This window comes from Eutrema salsugineum, unplaced genomic scaffold (genome assembly GCF_000478725.1).
Source record: "Eutrema salsugineum unplaced genomic scaffold, Eutsalg1_0 scaffold_12, whole genome shotgun sequence".
NCBI lineage: Eukaryota > Viridiplantae > Streptophyta > Magnoliopsida > Brassicales > Brassicaceae > Eutrema > Eutrema salsugineum.
The window spans coordinates 8803207-8813349 of NW_006256895.1; the positions used below are offsets into that span (position 1 = coordinate 8803207).

The 10143-nt window shown below is 37.6% G+C and overlaps 1 non-coding gene across 1 annotated transcript; it reads left to right on the top strand.

Annotated features, from left to right (window-relative positions):
- Window positions 1-2089: 2089 nt before the first annotated feature.
- On the top strand, window positions 2090-2197 carry LOC112089596. The gene has a single exon (XR_002901229.1). It is a non-coding gene; the product is annotated as a small nucleolar RNA R71 (small nucleolar RNA).
- The last annotated feature ends 7946 nt before the right edge of the window (window positions 2198-10143 follow it).

Here is a 10143-nt window from a genome sequence, read left to right on the forward strand (position 1 = left end):
CTTTCTCAGCTCAGTCAACAGCATTGTGGTTTCTTCTTCCGTCAAACCAGAGTTTATTTTGACAGGATAAGTAGAATTTGGTCCAAGGAAGGCGTACTTAAGTCCGACGGGAAGAGGTTTAAGCTCGACTTTAGGGGCTTTAAGCTCGCTCCAAGGATCATTAATTGCTGCGGCAGTGTCTTTAGGAGGTGTAGGAATGTTTGTTTGGTCCTTAAGATCTAGATAGTGTAGAGGTTTCCTATAAGTTTTGGACTTATTAAGCATACGTGCGCATTCATTCGAAATTCCTTCAAGGAAATTGCATTCATCTTTTGCGGGTGAAAGCGTGACACTTAAAGGGTCATCTAGAAGCAGATCTTCATAGACTTCCTCAATAATTCCGTCTAACTCATCAACCCAACAAATTTTGCCATCCAAAGTCGGTTTATCGAAACTTTTGTTCATGTCAAACTGCATAACTGAACCGGCTAGATGAAGGTCGATTTTTCCTTCAGGAAAATTGATTATGGCTCTGGCTGTAGATAAGAATGGTCTTCCAAGAATAAGTGGATCCTTAGGTTCTTTTTCTAGTTCTAGAATTACGAAATCGGTAGGGATGGAACATTTTTCGATTTCTACTGGAACATCTACTAGGATACCTACGGGTTGTCTAACAGAACGATCAGCTAGTACTAAAGAAATATTAGTGGGCTTGAAAGTGTGATGTCCTAAACGTTTTGCTACTGAAAGAGGCATCATGTTTATGCTAGATCCTAAATCACAGAGAGCACGCTCAAAAGCTACATCATTGATGGTGCATGAAAGTACAAAGCTTCTAGGATCGTTTTTCTTTTCAGGGATTCGGCTTTGCAGGATAGAACTACATTCATGGGTTATCATCATAACGCATTCTTCAAGAGTTAAAGAATTTGTTAGAATACCCTTCATGTATTTTCTTAAAGCAGGAATCATAGCACAAGCTTCTACAAAAGGTAATCTCACATTTAACTGATCGATTAGCTCTTTAAGCTTAGCTTTTTCTTTCTCTTTCTTAGGGGCTCTTAAGGCTCTAGGATATGGAGGGTTAGGTTTGTAGACACGAGTTGGTGGAGGAGGAATCGGGTCTTCTCCAAGGATTTCCCGGGATGAATCTTCTCTTACTTCTTCTCCATCCACTTCCTTTTCAACATCTTCATTCGTGATTCTTTCTTTTTCTTTCTCCTTTTCCTTACCCTTTTCCTCATCTTCGGGATCTTTAGGAAATTCAGGCTCTTTGTAAGCTAATCCACTCCTAAGTGTAATAGCTTTCACATGATCAGAGGGATCTGCTTCACTTGAGCTTTCGAAAGAATTTTCACTTGGCTCCTCTTCAGATTTTTCTAAGTTTTTAGAATTAGTTTTGGTCATTATGCTTAGGAGGGTGTCGAAATCTTTCTGCATCTCTTTTAGTTCAGATCTAAGATCACTAATCTCTTGAGACATAGATTTTTCAAGCTCTAAATTCTTTTTGTTTAGGTTTTCAGCTTCAGAAGAGGGAAAACTTGGATAGGAAACAGGATTAGATTGAATAGCCGAGATTGGTTCGGAAGGTGGTGTCCAACCAGGCTCGGAAGACGTTTTCCCGCGGTCAGAAGGCTCGCGACCGCGGTGAATCATGTCTTGGCCGCGGTCAGAACAGCCACGACCGCGGTGAAAGCTTGCTTGGCCGCGGTCCGGACGAATGGACCCACGGTGATCAGAATCGAATGGAAAATCTTGAATTTGATAGACTTCTGCAGTGTTAACCATACCTTGACCATAAGAATCCATTGGGTTGTCCCAGCCATCAAAGTTACACGTATTGTGTACCCTATTTGGTTGTTGCAATCCAAGATGACTCATTATGTGACGGAGACACTTTATAACTTCCGAAATTTCTTCTTTCTTCTCAGGAAGTACAGAATTACCAAAGGTTACTTGATTTCGGATGCTGTTTCCTAAATTTTTAATGAAAACGTGAGCATCTTCTACAGATCTAGTTGTGAAATCTCCATTACTTGCTATATCAAAAGAGTGTCGCAACTCTGGAGTTATACCGCGATAGAAGATACCTAGCAGGTATTCCTCGGCATATCCATGGTGTGGACAATCTCTTTGGTATTTCCTAAATCTTTCCCAAGTTTCTAAAAGATCTTCATCTTCTTTTTGTTTAAAAGTCCTTATCTTCTTTCTTAAGAGATTTGAAAGATTTCTAGTATAATACCGATTTAGGAAAGCAGTTCTACACGCTGCCCACGTTTTTAGTGAAGCAGGTGGCAAAGATTTTAGCCATTTGCCGGCCTTATCTCTAAGAGAGAATGGGAAAAGACTACACTTGTGGTAATCCCCATTTGCTGTAATGGTTGCACATAATTCTTCGAAAGTCTCGATATGGTCTATCGGGTTTTCGAATGAATAACCAGAGAATTGATTTTGTTGAACTAAATGGATATGGGGTACCTTAATTTCGGTTTTGCCATCCTCTGGTAAGGCTGGTTGAATAGCTCTTCGATCTACCATGAACTTTTCGAGTGAATCGAAACTTCCAATCAGTTCATCATCATCTTTGTGTTTGACCGATCCGATTAGCTCATTGTCATCATAAATCGGTTCTTCAAACTCGTCATCAGTCAGGTCATCATCGCTTGGATCACCATCCACACGATTTGGTGGATCACCAAGAGTTCCGGGAACATGTTCCCGGTCTCTCATCTCAGAGAAACCTGAAAAATTCAAAAGAAAAAGTAAAAATAAACAAGTGTTCTAATGGATTTAAGCTGGGATTCGCAACGAAACAAATTTAAGTCCCCGGCAACGGCGCCAAAAACTTGATGCGAGCAAAAGCGGGGTTTGTTGTTTTCGTTTTACTAAGCTTCAGGTTTTAAATTTATAACCCCTAAATGTCTGCAAGTGCACAGATGTGCGCTGTAGTACTTAGGGTATCAATCCACAGAGACTTAGTTGTTTCAGTACGAATTCACGGCAACGCTTAAATCAGATTAGAACTAAACGGTTTGGGTTTCGGTTTTGGGTTTTGGTTGTCACTAAATCTAAACTAGAAAGCAAAGAAAACAAAAGCAATTGAAAGTGAAAGCAAATAAAAGCAAGTAAAAATCGATTAAACAAAAGCGAATGAAGGCAACTAAATGGCGATTAAACTAGGCGATTGAAAGCAAAGAACAAGCAAATGAAAAGCAAACTAAATTGAAGGTTGTAAGCAATGAAAGACAAACGTTGGGGCTCAAGGGGAATTCGCAGGGGTTCATAGTCTATGCTAGGTCGATTTTAAACAAGTGATAAAGGTAATCAACTACGTATGCTCTAGAACTCGAGGCACGGAAGTATGAATAGCCTACTTTCGCAGCACTAAACAACTATCTCTCGCAACCCTAATCAGTAGGTTTCCACTCTGATTCTGGAAGGGAGAAGATGCAATAGCAGAACAAGACTCATCAATATTCACAACTCAACTACAGGTAGGTTTCCACTCCTATAGAAGAATTGCTCGTTTCACCCTAGTTCAGACAATCAATGAAAGCTTTCGCAACATATCATATCAGATCGTCTTCTAAGTGGCCAGCAAAGAATCACGCAGTAAGATTAAAGGCAAACGAAGAACATCTAGAAGATTAATAATCCTAAATCTATCGATTCATAAGCAAAGACACATGAAATTCCCTTTGAACAATCCCTTTAAACCCAACTGGGTAACTACTCAAACATATTGTAAGCAATCATCACAGAGTATTGAAAGTGCACGAAATTAAAGAGATCGAAAAACGAAGAACGGAGAAGCAGATGGAGGCGCGATGGCTTCCTCCAGCGGCGGCTTCTTCTTCCGAGACGGCGGCGGCTCTCTAGGGTTGATCCCACGAAAATCTCTCTCTCTCTAAGTTGGCTAAGTTTCGGTTCTACCTCTTTAGAATGACCTAAAGAGGGTATTTATAGCTTTTGGAGTGGTCCTGGACACTTAGGGCTTCAAAAATAACGAAAGGAATTGATCTGGGCTTTAATTAAGTCGTCGGGAAAGTGAACGACCAAGTTCCGCGGTCGCGGTGGCTCTACCCGCGGGAAAATGGGTGTTGGCCGCGGTCCCGGCACATGCTCTTTTCCGGAACTGCATTTTCTGTCATTCTTGCATCGGGAGTATCTGAAGATCTAACCGTTGGATTGTCTCAAACCAAGTGCATTAGAAAGCTGGTTGGATCCTCTATGTTGTATCAAAATTTGGGGATGATCAGACGGTGAGAAGGTCTTCATCGCTTGTCATACTTCTGACGGTCTGCATTTATCCAAAATTGCTCATTTGTTCCAAATTGCATATCTTTTGCCCAAGTTTCCTGTAAAGTCTTTTGAAACTCTAAAATATTGAAAACACTTTAAAAACCTTTGAAAACATAGTTAAAACACCTGCATAAGATACAATTATGGTCCATAAAAGTGGTCAAAATACGGTGTTATCATTCAGTCATATTTATCTTTGTGGAATATATTCCGGAGGATAATGCTGGTAATACTTCTAGTATAACTTTTCTCTCCGAAATAACTAATGTAATGCAAATATATTCAATGTCATTCTTATTCATATTTTCTATGTGATATCCATATCTGCGGATATCTTTAAAACTAAACAAATTTCTGTAAGATCTGGGAGAATATAACGCATCATTTATTTCAAATTTTGTTCCCTTTGGCTTTGAAAAACTGACTCTTCCGGAGCCCATAATAATTTTTGCATTAGCAGATATCGTATTCACGCTTCCGGCGGAATATTTCATTTTAAGAGAGGAGAAATACTTTTTATCCTTCAATATTGTGTGCGTTGTAGCACTGTCTCCCAGACATATATCTTCATCCTCGATCTTAATCTTTGACATTTTCTGAATTCAAGGTATTCATAAAAGATGAATTAATATAGCAAAAAAAGAGTTTATATTAGAATAAAAAACTTTTTTCTACAACAAAAGATACATTTTTAAACATTAGATTTTACATTTTTATTTTTCACACTATATATATATATATCATGTCACATCTTCTTCTTCGGGAAGATTTTACTCGTTTTATTTGTTCGTTGATATCTTCGGGATCAACCATGAAATCAGAAATCAGAAATCGTTTATACCATCAAAATAAAGACTGGATTCGCCATGAATGAAGTTGGTTTCACCTTCGTTTCCTTTCGCCTTCTGAGATTCTTGGTACAGATCGGCTAAATGTTTTGGCGTACGACAGGTACGAGACCAATGTCCTTTCATGCCGCATCTGTAGCAAGCATTCTCATGTTACTATTATTCACGCGACCAACTTCATAACTTTTGAACCTTTTATTATTTCTTCCATCGTTGAAATCAGCAGGACGGAATTTTCTTCCTCGTCCAAGTCCTCGGTCACGTCCAAAACCTCGTCCACGACCACGATCATTTCCTTGACCGCGTCCACATCCAGTTTGCCAATTTTCATGGCTTGATGATGCAACATTCACTTCTGCGAATGGAGCTGATCCTGTTGGACGAGTTTGATAGTTTAAAATCATGAGTTCATTATTTTGTTCTGCCACCAAGAGAACTTACATTAATTTTGAATACTTCTTGTATCTGTTTGCCCAGTATTGTTGCTGCATGACTACATTTCCAGGATGAAATGTTGAGAGAGTTTTCTCAATCATATCATGATCACTTATATTTTCTCCACATAACATTATCCTGGAAGTGATTCCAAATAGAGCGGAATTATACTCACTAATGCTCTTATAGTCCTGGAACCGGAGGTTCAACCACTCATGTTTAGCCTTTGGTAAGATCACATATTTCTGATGATCAAACCTATCTTGGAGTGATTGCCAAAGATCTGCAGGATCTTCTTTCGTGATATATTCATCCTTTAAACCATCGTGGATATGATGGAATAAAAAGATCATGGCTTTCGCCTTTTTTTCTTCAGGATTTGTTTTTGTTTTATCGATCTATCAAGGAGCTGATTTCCCTTTAGATGTATCTTTGCAGCTACTGCTCATCTCATATAATTACTTCTGGAAATATCAAAGGCAGTAATCTCGAGTTTTGCTAAATTCGACATGATAACTGTAATCAATATAACAATTTATAAATTTGGTTATAATTCAATTTTAAAAATTTAGATTTTAATAAAGCATGATAAAATTTTTGAATTCATAAACATAATAAAACTGAATTTAAAAGATGGAATTTAAAGCAATAATAAACAGAAATTAAATAATAATAATTAAAATAAATCTTCGTCTTCTGGACGAGATTTATTATGCAGTTCTTCAGGAACGCTTTTTATACATCTTCTGGATATATATTTTTCATATATTTTTTCTGGAACTTCATTTTATATATATGTCTTTGGGATATTTTTTGTTCAAGTATTTCTTCTGGATATAACATGTTTTTTTTAGTTCTTCATGAACTTTTCTTAAATGTCTTCGGGACATTTATTATATGGAGACAGTGATTTGAGGAGACATCTACCATATGATCATACGTCAGCCATAATCTATCATATGATTATGATCATAAAGGCATAGCCTCCATAACGATCGGTTTGAATTAAACATAAACGTAAATGGATTCAACATAAATTAAGCTTCACCTATTCGGTATAAGAACAGTATAGGAACGGCATAGGAACGGTTATAGATTACATATAATATAGGTGAGGATATATATATATATATGTGTGTGTGTTTGTATATATATATATATATATATATTATTTAATTTGGAAGATGAGAAAGTGAGAAAGGGAAGAGAAACGAAAGTGAGAGAAAGGGTGATTATTATTCACTCTTGTGAAAGAGATTTTTTATATCATATAAGATGTACATAAGAAAAGAATAAAATATTACTAGGTCGGTAAAGAGTAAGTCGGTAACAAAATGGATAATCACATAATATTAATACTTCCTTTTTTTTTGAACATTTTCATATGATGTTCTTCGCTCAGTCACGTGGTATATTTTCTAACTTAAGCATCATATGATCATCATGAGGACAACCTTCTGTCATCCTGAAAATTTTAAGATTTATGAAACCCATTATTTCTGTGAAAATCGATGAACACAGAAACCCATTATTGCTTCACTCCACCATGTTTCAATACCGAATTTGATTTTTTTTTTCTTTTGAATTTGATATTGAAACATGGTTGGAGTGAAGCAATCAAAATCGATGAATTTATAATTTTATGTTCATTTAATGTAACAATGGCCAGTTAGTTTTATATTGGATATTGTTTCTTTTGAATAAGTAAAGTGATTATCGACTACTTATTGCCATTTTAGGCTCACCTTTCGTTTAATGAATATAAGATAAAATAATACACAACATGACCAATAATTGATCAAAGTTTAGAGTTTCTTAATTTTTTTTTGGTTCAGAGGGTTTCTTAGTCAATTAAATACTATATTACTCTGGCTTCTCTACAATGATCTAATGAGATTTTGCCATATTGCCGTTAACGATGTGATTAATTGCCCAAGTCATATCTTAGTTAACCAGTAAGATTTTATCTTCTAACTACTCTACATTGATTAAATGCGATGAGGAACAATGCAATGCAAACAATTTTCTAATTTTGTGTGGAGATTTTAAGAAATATAGTTTTTGATTTTATTCTTCAAAATTATCACTACAAGAAAATTTTTGTGAAAATATAATGTTGTAACTGAAATTACAACAGTTTAGAGGATTTTCGGTCCTTTACTGGGGACAAATCTCATACAAAACAGAAAATATGTCAGGGTCCAGAAAACACAATGAGAGTGTATTTTCCGAAGGCACTCCAACGTTCAAGTAAAAAAACAGCTCGAAAAAGATCACAATATAGCTATTCGGAGAGCAGAAAGAAGTCGGAAAACTTTAAGAAGGAAGATGGGCCGTGAGTTCGTGAGAAAGACAGTATTTACTCGGGTCTTGGAATGAGAATGGGCTTTTTGCGGTGAAAAGAGATAAAATAAAAGTTTGAGAATGAAGGAGCTCCACGGTTTAGGAGCCGCCGTGGAGGATGATAACACCGTATTTTGACAACTTTTATGGATCGTTTTGAAATACTTTTTCTATGTTTTTAATTGCTTTCAAGTACTTTTATTACGTTTTTCTAGTATTTTTAGTTCCAATACTCTTTTCAGAAAACTTAGAGAAAAACTTAACAAAATGTATAGAAGACCAGATTTTCAGCTTAGAGTCAAACCGTCAGAAATTCACCCCCAATTGAAGGTCTTCTCACCGTCTGATCCAGCTCAAATTTGGAGATCTCAAAGATGGAAGTATCAGCTTTCCAGCACACTTTACAGCTTGACAATCCAACGGTTCAATCAAAAGATACGCGAAGAGCAAGATGTCCCGTAAACCAGCCGGCAAGCATTTCCACCCGTGGCTAATAGCCATTTCACCACGGTCAGAGGCTTCCCGACCGCGGCCAACCATCCATTCTCCGCGGTCACGCACTTGCCGACTGCGGCCAACCATCCATTCTCCGCGGTCACGCACTTCCCGACCGCGGCCAGCCAACTCCGAACTCGAAGACCCATTTCTGAAGCCCAAAATGATTCCCTCATTTGGAGAAACCTTAAGTGACGCCCCGAGATGTCTTGAGCACTATAAATACATGTTTTAGGAACCCTAAGTCGTATCACCTTTTACACCAACTTGTTTTCTTATTTTTTTTTATACTTTAGCTTTTAGGGAGAGAGAGATCTATCTCTTGAACCCTTGTTCTTTCTTTTTCAATTTCGATTTCTGTTCTACTTTTTAATACTATGTTTTTGATTTCGTTCATCATGTCTGAGTAGTTTTATTGTTGGGTCTAAGGGATTTTCGATGGGGATACATATGTTTGATGAGGATTCCATGAGCTATTGAAGCCGAATCTTAGAACTTTTTCTTCTGAATTTACTTTTACGGCATGAGAGTAGCGTCATGAACTACAATCTGATCCAGATGCTTGGTGACACGAAAGTGTTTATCCGGTGTTAGATCTAGTTTGGGAGAGCAAAAAAAACATAGGAGTGGAAACCTACCTATGGGTGATTTGTGAATGCTGACGAGTCTTAAACATAATGCATCTTTTCTCTTCCAGGGCCAAAGTGAAAACCTACTGGTCAGGGTTGAGAGAGATATTTGTCTATGATCACGACAGTGGCGTATTCATATGTCTGTGACTCTAGTTCGAAAAGTTTACGCTAAGATCTTATCAAATTTACTCTCTAGCAATGTTTTGAATCATTCATACCCCTGAGAAAACTTCCCTGAAACCCAGCACCTCTTTTCTATAGATTTACACCGATTTTCGTTCAAGCTTTAGTCTAATATCTTTACTCTTTCAATCGATTTTCATTTAGGCAATTAGGTTCAGCCGTCTTTCTCGTTTTTAGTCGGTTTCATTAAGTTTAGTTATTAGGTCATTTTAATTCCCGTATTTTCTCGTTTTACGTTTTGAAGACACCACCAAAACCCTTACAAAAATTGCCTGGTTCTAGACTTCCTTACTTTATATTTCTTTCGAATGCTTTTGCAGGAAAGATCCTCCTTCCCTGTGAATTTGATCCCTAAGTACTACAATCGATCAGCTGTGCACTTGCGGCTATTGATTTCAATTAAGGTAAAACTTGACACCCTCACACGACACGACACATCAAGTTTTTGGCGCCCTTGCTGGGGAAGGCACGCATTTTCTTTTCTGCAAAACCCTAAGAAAGGTTGGTAAATCGACTCTAGAACCCTTTTTCTGCATATTTCTATTTTTCGGTTCTTTTGTTCCCATTCCAGAAGCAATGGACCCTATAAATCAAAATCCCTACTATGAGGGAGGTTTTTACAACACTCCTCAAGCCACCAGACGCAGAGAATAGCAATACATACGCGATCTCTACGAAGAAGTTCAGACCTCAAACTATCGAACATTCCTGAACGAGCCCTACGTGCCTCCAATGGAAAAACCTAGACATCCTGTTCGTCGTCTGCCTCACCAAGATGATAACGCCCAGCTCAGTCACCGATTGAGTCAGCTTGAATCGGTAATCATGCAATTCATCGCAGTTCAAGCCGTGTCAAGAGCCGCCGTTCACGAGAAAATTGACAACATGTCGACTCACTTTAACAAAAAGCTTGAAGATCTTTCTGC